The sequence below is a fragment of the Neofelis nebulosa genome, chromosome 6, assembly GCF_028018385.1.
Source record: "Neofelis nebulosa isolate mNeoNeb1 chromosome 6, mNeoNeb1.pri, whole genome shotgun sequence".
NCBI classification, from domain to species: domain Eukaryota; kingdom Metazoa; phylum Chordata; class Mammalia; order Carnivora; family Felidae; genus Neofelis; species Neofelis nebulosa.
This window is the reverse complement of record NC_080787.1, coordinates 142,612,203-142,631,116: the sequence shown is the minus strand read 5'-3', so window position 1 is coordinate 142,631,116 and position 18,914 is coordinate 142,612,203. Positions and strand designations below refer to the sequence as shown.

The 18,914-nt window shown below is 36.3% G+C and overlaps 1 protein-coding gene across 8 annotated transcripts in view; it reads left to right on the top strand.

The window, feature by feature from the left end:
- IPCEF1 (interaction protein for cytohesin exchange factors 1) overlaps nucleotides 1-18,914 on the top strand; it is a 180,556-nt gene that overhangs the window by 18,207 nt on the left and 143,435 nt on the right. For 7 of the 8 annotated variants that reach the window (XM_058735739.1, XM_058735734.1, XM_058735732.1 and 4 more), the window contains exon 2: nucleotides 516-597. The exons of the other annotated variant lie outside the window; for it this stretch is intronic. The gene's annotated coding sequence lies outside the window, so the exon portion shown is untranslated. The remainder of the gene's footprint in view (nucleotides 1-515; nucleotides 598-18,914) is intronic. 8 annotated transcript variants of the gene reach the window in all.

The window sequence follows — 18,914 nt, the reverse complement described above, 5'->3', positions numbered from 1 at the left end:
CTCTACACTCTACCTAGTGTTCCCCCCACTTCTCTGGGGACTGAAAGCTTTCTCCATGCCCTAAACTGAAGTGATCATGAGGCTTACCTCACTGGTTTCCTATCTCTCAGGGACCACTGTCCTACATTTCCTGACTTCCAATGTCATGAAAGCCATTGTTTCATATAGTTTGTCCAATTTTTGTTGTTGTTTCAGGAAGGAGGGTGAATCCTGTATCTGTCACTCCATCTTGCCGGAAATGGAAGTACTTAGGAGGAGTTTTGCACCACTTGTTTCCTCTGCCTGTGATACTCTTCCGTTTGAACTTAACACGGCCAAATCTTTTTTAATCATTTAGATCTTAGTCAAGTGTCAGCCTCTTAGAGAATTTCTCCCTGATCCTCAATCCAAAAGAGCCACCCAGACACTATCACACTTTTCTATCCCTTTGTCCCTGATACTACTTTCTGATATTTTCCCCAGGTGATTTAATTATTAGGTTTTTTAAAAATATATATCTTTCTTTTTTTTTCCAGATTATAAACTTCAAGAGATTAGGGACGTTGTAGGTCATATTCACACTGATTCCCTATTGCCTGTGGCGGTACTCAACACATGGTAAGCATTTGACATGTATTTATTGAATGAATGAATGAATGAATGAATGAATGAAGTGAATTAATGAATCCTTCTCTTTCTTACATTGCAAACTGTATAATTCCTTCTCCAAATGTGGTCTGTGGGGGGGCGCCTGGGTGGCTCAGCTGGTTAAATGTCTGACTCTTGGTTTCGGCTCAGGACATGATCTCATGGTTTGTGGGTTCAAGCCCCACGTCGGGCTCTGAGCTGATAGTGTGGAGCTTGCTTGGGGTTCTCTCTCCCTCTCTCTCTGCCCCTCCCCTGCTTGTACACACACACACAAATAAATAAATAAGCTTAAAAAATAATGTGGTCTGTGGACCAGTGCCAGTTCACAAAATTACTGATCCATGATGAAATACATTCAGAAATTGAGAGTAACTTTAGAAATTTTCTACCAACTCAATACAGCAATTTTGTGTTTATTAAATCTAATGAAATTTTGAGTTCTTGTAGCTTATGTGCCTTTTAAAAATTTTATTTTTCTGGTAATTAATTTGTCTTTTATAGAAGTATCAGTCTGCAATGGATTAGAATTAAAAAGAAAAACTGGCCCCTTCAAACTGTAGATAGTTCATTTTTTTGGTTTCTTTTTTAAGTTTATTTACTTATTTTTGAGAGAGAAAGAGAGAGAGGGAAGGAGGAGGCATGCACAGGAACAGAGGAGGGACAGAGAGAGAGAGGGAGAGAGAGATTCCCAAGCAGGCTCCATGCTGCCTGCACAGAGCGTGATGTGGGGCTTGAATCCACTAACCATGAGATCTTGACTTGAGCCAAGATTAACAGTCAGACACTTAGCCAGGCGCCCTCAAACTGTAGATAGTTTGATAACCTCTGGATTATATGCCATGGGGAAAAGAGTATTGAACTTTTAAAGGAATCAAGTTTGGGGGCGCCTGGGTGGCTCAGTCCGTTGAGCATCTGACTTCAGCTCAGGTCATGATCTCACGGTTCGTGAGTTCAAGCCCCACGTTGGGCTCTGTGGTGACAGCTCGGGGCCTGGAGCCTGCTTCAGATTCTGTATCTCCCTCTCTCTCTGCTCCTCCCCTGCTCACACTCTGTGTCTCTTTCAAAAATAAATAGGGGCGCCTGGGTGGCTCAGTCGGTTAAGCGTCCGACTTCGGCTCAGGTCATGATCTCACGGTCCGTGAGTTCGAGCCCTGCGTCAGGCTCTGTGCTGGCAGCTCAGAGCCTGGAGCCTGCTTCTGATTCTGTGTCTCCCTCTCTCTCTGACCCTCCCCCGTTCATGCTCTGTCTCTCTTTGTCTCAAAAATAAATAAACATTAAAAAAATTAAAAAAAATAAATAAAGGTTAAAAAATTTAAAAAAATAAATAAAGGAATCAAGTTTCAGGAAAGTAATTTATTTTCCACTTAATTCTGGCTCAATATACATTATTTTGAGTTTTTCATATGCACAAGGAGGGTGATGAACCATATCAGGAGTTACTACTTTTCTTTTTTTCATACTCTCTTCTTTGGAAGCAAATTTAGCTTCACTTCTTGGAGGAAAGGTATCTATGTGTATTATTTGGAATTCTGTCATAAGGATTTGTCTCCTCTTCTTTATTTATTATTCAATCTTTTATTTATATTAGCAAGGACTCATGAATACGTCTGTTATATTTTCAGTTAGAATTCAATAATATGTTATTTATTTTGTTGTTTAAATTGTTCTGGTCTTGGCAATTGAGTTCTTTTCTGATTGGCTAATATGTCCCTTTGACCCATCTCTATCCTTTTGTTTTTTGAGCACTTCCTTATTAAGCATGCAATTTTAGATTTTATGAATGTATATATCTATATAACCTCCAGTCAGAAATTAGAACTTTTCCATTATTCCAGAAGGTTTCCTGAATTTCCTTCCTGTAAATTTCCACCCACTATATAGGCAACCACTGTTCTGATTTTTATCACTATAGATTAGTTTTCCTTTGATCTTGAACTTCATGTAGATGGAATCATATAGTAGGTACTCTTATGTGTTTCTAAGATGCTTCATGTTGTTTTGTGTGTCAGCGGTTCATTTTTTTTTTATTGCTGAATATAAGTACATTGTTTGGATATAAGGTAATATATTTATCCATTATTTTGTTGATGAATATTTGATTTTTTCAAACTTTTTGCTATTAGAGTTAAGTTGCTATGAATAGCTTTAAGGACATTTATTCTTTTTTCTTTGAGTAATTACTTGGAGTGGAATTAGGAGGGTAGGTGTAGTCAAACATTTCCCATAGTGTTTGTCATATCACGGTTATTCTACATATTCTCCGTATTCAGTGTTGTTAGCCCTGTTGATTTTAGTTACTCTGTTAAAGTAAAATTTGTGTTTCTTTGATGAAATATTGAGCACATTCTCATGTATTTATTAGCTATTTATATATCTTTTTTGTGAAGGGCTTGTTCAAATTTATTTTCTATTTTTTAATTGGATTGTTCTTTTTTTTTTTTCTATTTGTAAGACTTTTTATATATTCAGGCTACAATCTTTCTGTTACATATATGTATTATGAATATTTTCTCCCAGCCTATAAGTTGCTTTTTTATCTTATGATATCTTGATGAACAACAGTTTTTATTTTTTTATTTCATCTAATTTATCAAATTATTTTATGTTTTTTCCCTGTTTGTGTCACATCTAAGAAATCTTTCCTTACCCTGAGGCTGTAAAGATATTATCCTATGTTTTCATCCAGAAACAGCATTGTTATAGCTTTTACTTTTGATACATAAGGCATTTCACATTAAGTTTTGTTTGTGGAATGAGTAGAAGTTTATATTTACTTTTTCCCATATGAGTGAGTATACAAATTTCCAGATATGTTTAAGGAAGAAAAAGAAAAGGAAAAGAGAAAACACCTTCCATTTCCCTATTGAATTATTTTGGTTTCTTTGTTGAAAATAAATTGACTGATGTGAGTTTATTTCATATTAGTGATCTATTTGTCTTTTCTTGTATCAATGCCATATTGTCTGGATTCTCTAGCTTTGTAGTAAGTTGTGAAATTAAGAAGTACTATGAATCCTCCATCTTTCTTTTTCTTTTTCAAAATTATTTTTGCTACTGTAGGCATTTTCATTTCTACAAAAAATTTAGAATCAGCTTGTCAATTTCTACAGAAATATCTTGCTGGGATTTTGATTGGGAGTGAATGACCATACCAGCCAATTTGGTGAGAATTGACATCTGAACAATATTAAGTCTTATCCATGAACATAGTATATCTCTCTATTTATTTAGGTCTTCTTTAGATCTTCTTTCAGCAAGTCACAGTAGTCTTCAGTTTAAAGACTTTACATGCTTTTGTTAAAATTACCCCAAATTATTCTCTGATGATATTGTAAAGGGAATTGTTTTTCAAATGTTATTTCCCAATTTTTTGCTACTACACAGAAATATAATATAATTTTTATATTAATCTTTTATCCTGTGACCACGGTAAATTCAATGATTACTTTTAAGATTTTTTTTTAAAAGAATATTTATTAGGATTTTCTACGTGGATTTCTTAGGATTTTCTAAGCAATGTTATTAGGATTTTCTATGAGGATTTCTTAGGATTTTCTAAGCAATGTTTTGATTTTCCTTAAGATTTTCTTTAGGAAACAGTTTTGTCTTTTCTCTTCTAAACCTCTAAGTCTTTTATTATTTTTTTCTTCTTACCTTATTATACCACCTATCACTACCCACACAAGGATAGACAGAAGTAGCAAGATGAGAAATCCTTTGCTTTGTTCCTAACCATAGGGGAGTATTTAATATTTTACCATAAATATGATGTTAGCTGCAAGTTTTTTTCATAGATGGCATTTTATTAGATGGCGTTCCCTTCTATTACTTGCATACTTGGAGGTCTTTCATTTTGTAATCACAAATGGGTTTTGAATTTTGACAAACACATTTTCTGCATCTATTGAGATGATCATTGGTTTTCTCTCTGTATTTTGAAAATATGGTCATTTATATTGATATTCAAATGTTAAGTCTGGGATCAACTTCCCATAGTTATGATATAATATCATTTCTATATATTGCTGGATTCAACTGCCAATATTTTTTTTATAAACTTTTACATCTATGTCCATGAAAAATGCTGGTCTATAATTTTCTTATAATATCTGTGTCAGGTTGTGCTGTCATCACAAAAAGAATTGAGAACTATTCCCTCCTCTACCTTCTGAAAAGTTTTTTAAAGTTCCTTGGGGTTTTGGATGCTCATTATGTTTTACTTTTCCAAAAGTTGAAAATTTTATTTATTTATTTATTTATTTATTTATTTATTTATGTATCATTCATTCATTCATTCATTCATGTATAATGTTTATTTATTTTGAGAGAAAGAGATAGTGTGTGCACAAGGGTGGGAGAGAGGCAGAGAGAGAGAGGGAGAGAGAGAATCCCAAGCAGGCTCCATGCTGTCAGCACAGAGCCAGACCCAGGGCTGGATCTCACAGTTAGTTTGATCATGACCTGAGCCAAAATTAAGAGCCAGATACTTAACCAACTGACTGAGCCACCAGGCATGCTGAGAAAGAAATTTAAAGGTACATACTATTCCCTTTCCTGAAATGTTTATCTACTACATAGTGAAAGTTCATGAGGCAAAATTTTTTTGTGTCATCTGCAGGTCGTGTTTATCCACATATTGTAATTACTAACCTTCTTCTAGAACTATCATAAGTATTGAAATGTTATCATAAGTATCATAAGTACTTACTATCATAAGTATTTGAAATATTGGAACAGCAAACCAAAATTAATACTCATTTGTGTACGTGTACATGCATGCGTGTGTGTGTGTGCATATATTTGTTTGAGAAAAGATGTAGTATTCTAGCAAGTACTTCTCTGAATGTACAGTGTGAGAGCTGGATTTGAGCAACTTTTCATATTATTTAATAAAATAGAATGTCTACAAATAGTATGTCTAAAAATCTATTCTTATGTTTTGTAATCAGTATGACAGGAATTAAGAATATTGAAGATAATTTACATTCTCAGAGCACAAAAAGCTTTATTCGAGCCAGGTTTTCTAGGCTTCCTTAAAATAAAGCTTTTGCTCAGGGCTGTTGAGGCCAATTGCACTCATTTGAGTTTCATCTCATTTTATTTTATCCAATCTCTTTCTTTCCAGAGTGTAATGAGCTGTGAAGTGGCCAAAATATAATCAGGGAAGAGAAAAGAAAAAATGAAGCTCTTGAATTAGACACAGATTGGAAAAATAAAACTCAAAATAGTGGAAAATAATCATTCCTTATATTTTAGCTTCTTTGATATGTAAGAACTATAGTCACATTCTAGGATTTATAATTCACTCAGGAATTTTTGTTTTCATTTTACTTTGCTGTTGCATCTGGTCACAATATATGAATAGAAATAAGAAAACAGATATGTGGATTAAAATCCAAAACAACAGAATGAAATTCAGACAAGATCAATTTATCCCAAATTAGTGTTCTAAGAATACTCTCATAATTTAACTATGCTTTATATCTTTGGGAAAATGTATGAATTTAAAATATGATGCACTTTGTTAAGCAGACAGGGGAAGAATTTGAGCAGATGTTTGCGTTGTGGTTTAAAATTTGGGGGACTTAGAAATGATTACCTCTTGAAAGCCAAGAATTTTCTTTCCTTCTTCCTCTTCCCCTCCTCCTCCTCCTCCTCCCTCTCCTCCTCCTGCCCCTTCTCCTCCTCTCGCTCTTCCTCCTTCCCCTCCTCCTCTTGTTTGTTTTGTTCTTCTTCCTTTTGTTTTGTATTTGGAAATACCATGCTTGAGGTTGTACACTGGAAACATGAAACAGACTTCAGGCATTTTTATATCAGCAGGAACTTTATTCGAATGTAATCTTGCTAAACTTGGAGTACCGTAGCCAAAGCCAATTGTTGCTTTTGGTGTTTTGTTTTGTTTTGTTTTTTAAATCTAAATAGATTATTTTCCCCTTCATATCTCCATTTAATTTTGTGCTTTTCACATACTGATAAAAATAAGACACGACCCATATGGTTAGGCTTGGAAAGTAATGATTGATACCAAGAGAGGATCCTGAAGCCAGAGGAAGGGAATCGAGAAGGAAACAGTGCCTGAGAAGGGCCATTTTATCTTGTTTTCTTTACATAGAAATGTCTCAAGATGAGAGTAGAAACAATGTTTTGGACAACTGTATTAAAAAAATGTTTAGTAGGCACATTTTCCAGTCATGTTCTGATGAGAAACAGATGTAGATGCTGTTAAATCATGTCAAATATGAACTGCCTGTGTACCCTGTGAATATGTGTAAATATTTAACTAGAAAAACAGTCACATGAGAACGGCTCTGGAGTAATCTTGGATGCAGGAAGCCACAAATTATAGGTCTGAAATTTACCATGCATGGCTTATGAGTTCAGCTAAGTAAAACCAAATGAAGAGACTCTGAAAGTTTTATAAATAGTTCATGTTTTTTGGTAAGGGGAGGGAAAAGAAAGGATTAGGGAGAATTTTTAATGTACTTCAAGTACAATCAGTACAATTAATTATAACCAGAGCAGTAAGAATCATATGATAGGAATTCAGTTATGCATTTGAATCTATATTCATGATCTATGAATTCATAGAATTATGAATCTAGAGTCTTAATCTGCATTTATATTACTTACCATCTTACATAGGAACAATTACTGTGAAATCATAGCTTATTCTAATTAGGTTCTCAAGTCAGCACGTAAGGTAAAAATCATATGTATTCAGACTTACCCTGACCGTCTTTCTGGAAGGCATCCTGTTGGAGACAGAAATACCTAGTTCTACTAACACATCTAGTGTTGTGACTGATCCCGGTATCCTTGCAGGTTTTGGATGATGAGGATAGCTTTGGTTTATGGGCCAAATGTGGGGGGCTAACTATTTACATCAGGAGCATGTTTCATGGAAAATATGTATCTTTAAAACTAGAAGCGCACTGTGATTCTAGTCAGATGGAAATATGCCTTCCGTCTCAGTCTCATCCACAGCCTGGAGCTTATACTCCTCAAGGGGAGAAAGTGAAATGAATTTGCTCTATTTTATTGCTTTATTTGTTTTCACGTTTAATTTTCACTTCATCAAGATAATATTGTCTAATTACCTTCTGTGCTTTAAATTATTTTATTGGAGTGTAGTCTCCATATAGGGAAATGCACAACTAGTAAGTGTTATAGCTAGTTCTTGGAGTTATTTTTTTTTAATTTATTCATTTATTATTTCTGAGAGAGATATATAGAGAGAGAGAGCACAAGAGGGGTAGGAGCAGAGAGAGAGAAGGAGACATAGAATCCGAAGCAGGCTCCAGGCTCTGAGCTGTCAGCACATAGTCCAACACAGGACTCGAACTCACGAACAGTGAGATCATGACCTGAGCTAAAGTTGGACGCTTAACCGACTAAGCCACCCAGGCGCCCCTGTAGTTCTAGAAGTTTTAACAAATGCACATATCCATGTAACTCACACCGTTACCAAGATATGGAATATTTCTCTTCTTGCTCGATTACAGTAAATCCCACCTCTCTTGTCTCTCCAGCCACATTGTTCTAATTAGTTTTGTCTGTTCCAGAACTTCATATCAATCAATGGCATCACCTGCATGTACTCATGGATCTGGCTTCTTTTGTTCAGCACAATGTGTGTGAGATTAATTTATGCTGTTGTATGTGTCAGTAATAGTTCATTTCTGTTTCTTGCTGCCTATTGTATCATATAAATATATTGCAATTTGTTTACTTCTTTTCCTGTTTTTGGACATTGGGGTTGTTTCCAGCGGGAGACTTTATTATAAATAAAGTCACTGTGAATGTTCATATACCAATCTTGGTGCAGATGTATGCTTTCCTTTCTCTTGAGTAAATACTAAAGAGTAGAGTTGGTGGTCATAAGTTTCTGTTGTGCTTAGCTTTATGACGAAACTGCCAAATATTTTAAAAGAATGTTGTAGCTTTTTACACACTCATCAGTAACGACTGAGAGTTCTGGTTGTTTCCCATCTTGCCAAGGTCTTTCAATTGTCATTAGTTGTCTTATAGCTTGTTTCTCTTCCAGGTTTGAGGTGTTTTCCTAATGATTCAGTAAGTTGAGCACTAGTCCATGTGCTTCTTGGCCATTTGTAGATCTTTTGTAGATCAAGCCATTGCGCAGTTTTAATTGGTCTATATGTCATTGTATTAATGAGTTGGAAAAATTCTTCATATATTCTTGATATGGGTCCTTTGCCTGATAGATATTTTGTGAATACTTTCTCTCATCCGTAGCTTGCTTATTTTATTAATGTCAACTTTAATGAGCAGACATTTTAAATATTTTCTTTTATACTTTCTGCATCCTGGATAAGAAATCTTGGCCTACCTCAAGATTTTGAAAATACTTCTTTGTATTTTCTTCTGCAAACTTTATAGTGCTAACATTTATATTTAGGTCTATGAGGTACGAACCAAAGTTAATTTTTTTATAAAGATATCCACTTGTTCCGGGAGTATTAATGAAATGGCTTTTCTTTCTGCATTGATTTGCTCTGGGGCTTTTGTTGACAATTGATTGACTACAAAAGTGTCTCTATTTCTCAGCCCCCTTTTCTGTCCCAGGGTCAATGTGTATATCCTTATACCAGGACCATGCTCTCTTAATTGCCATAGCTTTATTATAGATCTCTTTTAGTTTTTCTTAGCCATGTTTTGAATATTTACTTATTTTTAAGAGAGAGGGAGAGAGAGTGTGGGGAAAGGGTTAAGAGGGAGGGCGACACAGAATCTGAAGTAGGCTCGAGCTGTCAGCACAGAGACCAAGGCGGGATTTGAACCCATAAACTGTGAGATCATGACCTGAGCCGAAGTCAGACTCTTAACCTACTGAGCCACCCAGGTGCCCCATTCTTAGCCATGTTTTGTAGTTTTTAGTGTAGAAGAGTTAGATATGTTTTGCTATATTTATCCTTTTTTTTTTTTTTTTTGCTTTTTGGTGCTTTATGAAGCGTATTATTTATAATTTTCCATTTTTCATTACTGTTACATAGAAATACTATTGTTTTTGTATGTTGGCTATGTTTCCTGAGGCATTGCTAATTCAATTAGCTATAGAAGAGTTGTCTTGTAGATTTCTTTGGATTTTTCTGTGTATACAACCATGCTGTTTGTGAATGGAAGCAGTTTTATTTCTTTTTATTTCTTCTTTTTTAAGATTTATACTTTCTGTTTATGCTTCCTGCATTATTATACTGACTAAACCTACCAGAACAATTCTGAATAGAAATGGTAAGAGTGAATATCCTGGTGTTGTTCTTGATCTTAATTGGTAAGTGGTCAGCCTTTCACCGTTAAGTATGGTATTAACTGTAGCTTTTTATGTATGTCATTTTTCATATTGAAGAAATTCTTCCATTATTAATTTGCTGACAGTATTTTATTGTGATGGAGTGCTGAATTTTGTCAAATGTTTTTTATGAATCGACTAAGGTGTATGATTCTTCACTTTTGTCAGTGTGCAGAATTATATTGATTGGTTTTTAAAAGTGAAAACAAACTAGTATTCCTGGGATATATTTTGTGTTTTATATACAGCAGATATTTTAAAGGCATTTTGTGTTTGTGTGCATGTAGGATGCTTGTTTATAATATTCTTTGGGGCACCTGTGTGGCTCAGTCGGTTGAGTGTCTGACTTTGGCTCAGGTTATGATCTCATGGTTTGTGGATTCGAGCCCTGCATCAGGCTCTGTGCTGACAGCTCAGAGCCTGGAGCCTGCTTTAGATTCTGTGTCTTCCTCCCTCTGCCCTTACATATGGTATACTATACACACAAAATATTATTTTATCTTTTTGTTAATATTACATTACTGTACCACATATGCGTCTCTTAAATGAAATGCTACCTTCCGACATTTCCAAGTTGTGGCAATATCATTTTTTAACTTATTTGACATACTTAATTGGAAAACAGTATATTTAGCTCCAGGGTTATAAAAAAAATAAATCAGATATGGTCTACTTTTTATTAGATCTTCCTTATAATTATGAGTAGACACATTATTAAATCCAAAGTTCATTCTGAAATATCAAATGTATCTCCAATATGGTTTTGTATTAATATTTAAATGTATCCTAGTTTTTGAAATTGGTGAATCATGTATGGAGGAATTCATAGTAATTATCCACCAACACATTATTATACCCCCTCATAGTTCTCCCCTCTCTTGATCTTGTTGGCAAGTAGAATTCGTCCTAGCTATATGGTTAGAAGATATATATTTGATTATATACATACATGTCTTCTGAAAATATTCGGGGTCATCCTTACTCTTTCGAAAAGATGATAAAGTAGAATTTTATTTGAAAGCCAATAAACATATCACTTTTGACATGTAAGCCACCCTCATTTTATTTATTTATTTATTTATTTAATTTTTTAATATAATTTATTGTCAAATTGGTTTCCATACAACATCCAGTGCTCATCCCAACAAGTGCCCTCCTCAGTGGCCATCACCCACTTTCCCCTCTCCCCCAACCTCCCATCAACCCTCAGTTTGTTCTCAGTATTTAAGAGTCTCTTATGGTTTGCCCCCCTCCCTCTCTGTAACTTTTTTTCCCCTTCCCCTACCCCATGGTCTTCTGTTAAGTTTCTCAAGATCCTCATATGAGTGAAAACATATGATATCTGTCTTTCTCTGACTGACTTATTTCACTTAGCATAATACCCTCCAGTTCCATCCACGTTGCTGCAAATGGCCAGATTTCATTCTTTCTCATTGCCAAGTAGTATTCCATTGTATATATAAACCACATCTTCTTTATCCATTCATCAGTTGATGGACATTTAGGCTCTTTCTGTAGTTTGGCTATTGTTGAAAGTGCCTCTATAAACATTGGGGTACAAGTGCCCCTATGCATCAGCACTCCTCAATCCCTTGGGTAAATTCCCAGCAGTGCTATTACTGGGTCATAGGGTAGGTCTATTTTTAATTTTTTGAGGAACCTCCACACTGTTTTCCAGAGCGGCTGCACCAGTTTGCATAACCACCAACAGTGCAAGAGGGTTCCGGTTTCTCCACATCCTCTCCAGCATCTATAGTCTCCTGATTTGTTCATTTTGGCCACTCTGACAGGCATGAGGTGATATCTGAGTGTGGTTTTGATTTGTATTTCCCTGATGAGCGGCATCGAGCATCCTTTTATGTGCCTGTTGGCCATCTGGATGTCTTCTTTGGAAAAGTGTCTATTCATGTCTTCTGCTCATTTCTTCACTGGATTATTTGTTTTTCTACCCTCATTTTAATAAAATAAAAATTATTTTGAAATAAAGTGTAGCAGGGCACGTGGCTGGTGCAGTCAATAGAGCATGTGACTCTTGATCTCAGGGTTGTGAGTTTGACCCCACATTGGGTGTAGAGATTACTTTTAAAAAAATGAATAAAATGTAGCTTCTTAAAGAAAAAAAATTATTTTGTTAGAGATTATGCAGGAATTTTCACAGAGGGTGAGTTGGGGGAAGAGAGGATTGTGTTTGTACCCAAGTGTCTGAAATGCAAATATATACTTACAAAATTATTTCTTTCTTCCTCTAGAGACACCTTTGTGTCACTTAACAATCTGTTGTTTTACTTGACTGAGGTCACAATTCTTGTCCAAATGTGGAGGCATCTGAAAAAGAAGGAAGGGACCTGCCAAAGAGCCAATGGGTGGTGCTTCCCTTGAAGCAGGAGAGCCCAACATCGGGGCAACCCAACCAGTATTTTACTGAGTGCTACCTGAAGTGCGAGTTAAGAATTTACACATTTAATCTTGATTCTATGTTTCTGTGTCTTGATTTTCTTTACCTTCCCAACAAATATTTATGTTAAAGACTTTAGCTTGACTCTGTGTTCCCTATCTGAAGACAGACATTCCGTGGCTACATACAGAGGCCCTGGCGGGCCTGGATTATTAGCTCCTGAGCTTGGTGTAGATCCACAGCACTGAGAGAGAAAATACGAGACTTGGACACTGTCACCATCAGTGTGGTGGATACCAGCCATTGCCATCTGCAATCCTTGCCACAAAGAAGATTAACTTAAGCCTCTGACCCTTTTTCTTCACTCTGCCTTATGCCTTATATTATAACCATGTTTGAAGTAAAGATCTTCCCACTGATCTCTGCACTAGGGATCTGGGCTACTTATAATTCATCTTATTCATGTTAACCAAAAGCTATTATTAGAGAAATCCCTTGGCTTTGTGGTATTTAAAAGATCTCCAACTTTCTGGTACTTTATACTTTTTGCGGGCCCTCTCTCTCCCTATGTAAATGTCATACACACATGAATGATTTGTCTTGTGTCCCACAGAGGTGCCCTACAAATATTTGTTGAACACAAAGACAATTGAGTGCTTAGGGTACAAGGGCAAGCAAAAACATTCACTCCACCCGTTCTCCGAAGGCTTTCAGTCTGATGTGGAGACAGAGGTTAATGAAATAATTGTGCTAATATAGGTATAATTACAAAGTAGATGGGGCCTTGAAGGAAAAGGAACCCACTTGTATGAGAGTTTATCCCTGAGACTGTTAGAGAGAAAAGGTATATTCAAGGACTTCTTTCATGGTCCTGATCTTATCTCAGTTTGTGTTTTACAAAACTGAGAAGTTTTTCAGAATGTTGTATTTTTCATGTCAAGACGTGAGATCAGCTAGTGAGATGACCCGTGTGTGTGGAGAATTCGGTTAGAACCACAACAATCAATGTATTTCTGAGTGTTCTTTTACCGTGGGGAGGGGTCAAAGAATTCTTAGGATCCTAGGAAAGAAACATGAGAGAAAGAAGAGGTTTAAGAAAGCGAGATATGGAAATGTTTTCCAGGTAGATAGTTTTGATCTTTGATTGGTTTGTCCTTAGTATCTTAGTTGGTAATATGCAGATATGTATATTTGTATATTCCTTCATTTCTACTGTTTGGATCAAACTTACATATATACTACATCTCATTCACCTTTCCAGTCTGCTGGGCATTCTTTTGGAAGATCTGTTGGGCACAGGGTCATAATGCCTGATTTAATTTTTCTGCCGTCATCACCTTAAGCAGGTTCCCTTGACTCTGCTCAGTTTCTGCATCTATATGTTTTTATGATAAAAATAAAATCAGGTCAACTAGAAAGAGAACTCAAGTGTAAGTGACATGATTATAAGCCACGGAGTGAGGTAAGCTTCCTTCTTAAAGTCAGAGGAAATGTCAGGGTGACATGGCAGAGGCCCATCTGTGGAGCAGAGTCAGAAACAGGAACAGAAGACGGAGTTTCAGCTCCTTAGGGCTTTCTGCCTCTTTTATATGTGCGTGGGTCCAGTTACACATCATTTTGGAATGTATTTGCTTAAATAATAATTCAGAAAAGCCTTATTAATTGGAACAAAGATAGGGCTAACAGGTACTAGAGTGAACTAAAAATATCTCTGCTTAACTGATACAATAGTATAGACAAATAACAAAGGAAAACGTTTCAAGTGTTCACTAGAATTGACTTCTCAAGCCCCTTAAAGCATCTTGGAAGCCTAATTTATGTAGCATTAATCAGAAATACTTTCGATCTATTTCTTAGGTTCTCTAAGACATATGTGTAGCATTGATTTGTTGTCATAAAGTAAATAAAAATATAACTTAAAAATACTTTAGATATAATTTTTCACGATGTAGTTGAATAATAAGTTATTTTTTATATTTACAAGTTAATACAGTAATTCATTTATTGATAATGTGAAAATAGAGAATATAAGTAGATATTAGACTGGAGGACAGAGGAGATGGGTAGTGGCATTCATCAAGGTGAGAATGGAGAGCACATTTTTAAAAGAAAGGTGATAAGTTCGGGGTACCTGGGTCCAGCTTTGGCTCAGGTCAGGATTTTGCACTCATGGGTTCAAGCCTCACATCAGGCTCTGTGCTGACAGCTCGGAGCCTGGAGTCTGCTTTGGATTCTGGGTCTCCCTCTCTCTCTGCCGCTCCTCTGATTGTACTGTGTCTTTCCTTGTCTCTCAAAAAATAAAATAAAACGTTAAAAATTAAAAAAAAAGAAATATGGTAAATTCCTTGTTTTGCGCATTTAGGAAACTATATAGTACTTGGGAATGTGGGGTGCCAATGGGCAATCTGATAGACATCTGAGGAGTTCGGAATGTGACTCTAGCTTGAAATATGGATTTGTAATCCATTGGCATTGGTGACAGTTAAATAAAAATGTAATATGAGAAGCAAAGCACATGAACAGGACCCTCGGGAACACCAATATTTAAGAGATGAGAAGAGACAAGAGAGAATAAGGAGTCTGAGGAGAGATGACAGGGAGGTAGAAAGAAGAGTGGGAGTCCTGAGAGCCAAGAGAGGAAAATATTGAGACAGCATCCTGTGCTGTGGGGAGGTTAGTAAGAAAGGTGAGCAAGAAAGTTGAAAAGTGCCCACTGAATGCAGCAAAAAAATGCCTGCCAGTTTTGATGTGAGTATTCTGATACAGCTGTGCCTGAGGTTCACTTGCAGGGTTTGAGAACCAAGTGCCTGGTGAGAACTAGAGCGGTAAAAGGAAATTTCTCTCAAGCACCTTGAGTGGAGGTTAAAAAACAAGCAGTGACTAAGAGTAGGGCTTTCGCAGGAGGGATTTTTTTTTAGAGGTAGGAGGGATTTAAAACTTGTTGTGCACTGAGAGGAAAGAAAAGAGAAAGGGATTCTCTGAAGATACAAGAGATAGAAGGGGTGATAAATGTGCTTTCTTTGAAGGACTGGGAGGGGGTGGCCCCCAAACATGGTGTAGGGATTGGTCTTCATATAGGACAAGAAAGGCAGCGAGAATAAACAATGGTCCTCACCCCTCTGGGACATAGAAGGTGAGATGGCTGAGTGAGAGATGGAAGAAGGAAAGATCAGTTGGAAGCGCAGGTAGAAAACTGTTGTTTTCTTCTGTCAGTCAAGAAGTCATTAGCCACATGTCCTGAGCTCCTGTTATGTAATGGGGATGAACTGATGAAGCAAAACAAATATGATTCCTGTCAACACACAGTGTGTGTGTGTGGGGGGGGAAGCAGACATTAATCTTGTATTGTTTTTATTTTGCATTTTCCAGGAGAAGGTCAGCAGCTTCATCATATTTTCAATGCATTCAAGGAAGACCCATAAACCGGTAGTGAAAGATTAAAATAAAAATTCTAAAGGTGGTCGATTTTTTATCTTCATTTTTAATACTGGCATATAATGGACATAATAGTGTATTAGTTTCAGGTGTATAACATAATGATTTGGTATATATATTGCAAAATGATCTCCGCAGTAAATCTGGCTAACATTTATCACCACACAGAGTTACAAATTTTTTTTTCTTGTGATCAAACCTTTTAAGATCTACTCTCTTAGCAACTGTCAAATATTCAGTACAGGATTATTACTTATGGTCACCATGCTGTACATCACATTCCAAGAACTTATTCATAGTATAAATGGAAGTTTGTTATCTTTTGACCACTTTCACCCATCTTGCCACCCCTCCCCCCACCAGCTCTGGCAACCACCCACCTGTTCTCCTTATCTGTGAGCTTGGTTTTGGTTTTTGTTTTTGTTCCTTTTTAAAGATTACATACATAAATGAGATCATATTGTATTTGTCTTTCTCTGTCTTTTTTTTTTTTTTTTTAATTTTTTTTTTCAACACTTTTTTATTTATTTTTGGGACAGAGAGAGACAGAGCATGAATGGGGGAGGGGCAGAGAGAGAGGGAGACACAGAATCGGAAACAGGCTCCAGGCTCCGAGCCATCAGCCCAGAGCCTGACGCGGGGCTCGAACTCACGGACCGCGAGATCGTGACCTGGCTGAAGTCGGACGCTTAACCGACTGCGCCACCCAGGCGCCCCTGTCTTTCTCTGTCTTAATTTCACTTAGCAAAATGCCTTTGAAGCCTATTTTTGTTGTCACATATGACAGGATTTTCTTCTTTTTTATGATTGGCTAATATTCCATTTGTGTGTGTGTGTGTGTGTGTGTGTGCACACACACATGAATGTGTGTGCATGTGTGTGCACCATATTTTCTTTATCCATTCATCAATCAATGGACACTTCGGTCTTGGCTATTGTAAATAATGTTGCAATGAACATAGTGGTACAGAAATCTTTTCTAGTTAATGTCTCATTTCATTCAGATAAATACCCAGTGTAGGATTACTGAATCATAAGGTAGGTGTATTTTTAATTTTATGAGGAGCCTCCATACTGTTTTCCATAGAACACACCAATAAATACAAATTTTTGGTATCAATAAGAGCTCGGAGTTCTGGGTATTTTGATGGAGTCAGAGAGCTGAGGGAGGGTTACTTGACAGATTTTTGGAAAATAGGAAGAGAACCCTAGATACATAATATTTAATAAATGTTAGTTATTCTTTTTGAAAATCATACCACTTGGAAGAGACAGTATGTTTTAGCATGCATTAATCTTCTTCCCCATATGTCCCTTTACAAAACTTTCCTCATCTAAGATGGTTTGACATACTTGTAAGGGATTTCCTTATTTAAAAAAAATAAATGTACATGTTTACACTTTTAAAATGAGAGCCATGAAGGACTGTATCACCCATTTTTAATGGCCTGTGTTCCTGGGTTGCACATATCACAACTAATCTTAAGCTGAGAAGAATTCTCATCCTGTAAGACTGACAACACATTAAAGCATTCAAAATATTACAGCCTTCTGGATAATGTAGAAATTAAAAGAGCACATTACCATCCTCTGTATTGCAATATGGCCGGTGTATTTATAATTCTTTTACTGTCTTTTCTCAGGAAATCTGAAATTAATATGAAGTGTGAGGCTGATTTCTGGTTCAGTTTTTTAAAAAATGAATTAAGTGGTAACATTTTAAATTTTGGACAATCATTAATATATTTCAGAAAGGAGGGGTGCCTGGGTGGCTCAGTTGGTTGAGCACCTGACTCTTGATTTCAGCTCAGGTCGTGATCCCAGGGTCATAGGATCAAGCCCTGCGATGGGCTCTGTGCAGAGGGTGGAGCCCACTTGGGATTCTCTCTTTCTCCTCTGCCGCTCCCTGGCTCACACGTGTGCATACTCTCTCTCTTTCTCTCTCTCTCAAAAAAATTATTTTTTCCAGAAAGGAATAAAGCACATTTATCATATATTTGGCCCCTTCTCACTCTGTTCTTACTTCTTTCTACAATCGCCATCCTTACTTCTCTTGTTTAAATTCAAGTACAATTAGCATACAGTGTTATATTAATTTCAGGTGTACGATGAAGTGATTCAATAGTTCTACACATGATTCAGTGCTCCTCACAATAAGTGTACTCCTAATCCCCTTTACCTACTTCACCCATCCCCCCCAGCCACCTCTCCTCTGGCAACCAGTTTGTTAATTATATTTAAGAGTCTTTTTTTTGGTCTTTATTTTTCTGTGTTCATTTGTTTTGTTTCTTAAATTCCACATGAGTGAAATCATGTGGTATTTGTCTTTCTCTCTTTTTAAAAATGTTTATTTATTTCCTTAGAGAGAGAGAGAGGGACAGAGAGAGAGAGAATCCTAAGCAGGCCCTGCACTGTCAGCACAGAGCCCCACGAGGGACTCCAACCCATGAATCATGAGATCATGACTTGAGCTGAAACCAAGAGTCAGGTGCTTAACCAACTGAGCCACCCAGGTGCCCTGGTATTTGTCTTTCTCTGACTGACTTATTTTGCTTAGCATAATACACTCTACCTCCATCCATCTTGCCAATGGAAAGATTTCATTCTTTTTGATGGCTGAGTAATATTCCTGTGTGTGTGTGTGTGTGTGTGTGTGTGTGTATACATACACAGATGTGTATATATACCACATCTATATATATATTTTGCATGTCATATATGATCTATATGTATATATAGGTATATATATATTATCTATACCTATCATGTATATATTATCTATATGTATATCATGTATATATTATCATGTATATATTATCTATATGTATATTTTACATGTCCATCAACTGATGAATGGATAAGGAAGATGTGGTGTATATATATACATATGTGTATATGTATATATATATATATACATATATATATATGTGGGTATATATATATACCCATGTGTATATACACCACATCTTCCTTATCCATTCATCAGTTGATGGACATATAAAATTGCTGGATCTTAGGATAGTTATATTTTTAACTTTTTGAGGAAACTCCATACTGTTTTCCACAGTGGCTGTATGAGTTTGCATTCCCATTCCCAGTGCAAGAGGGTTCCCCTTTCTCTACGTCCTTGCCAACACCTGTTGTTTCTTG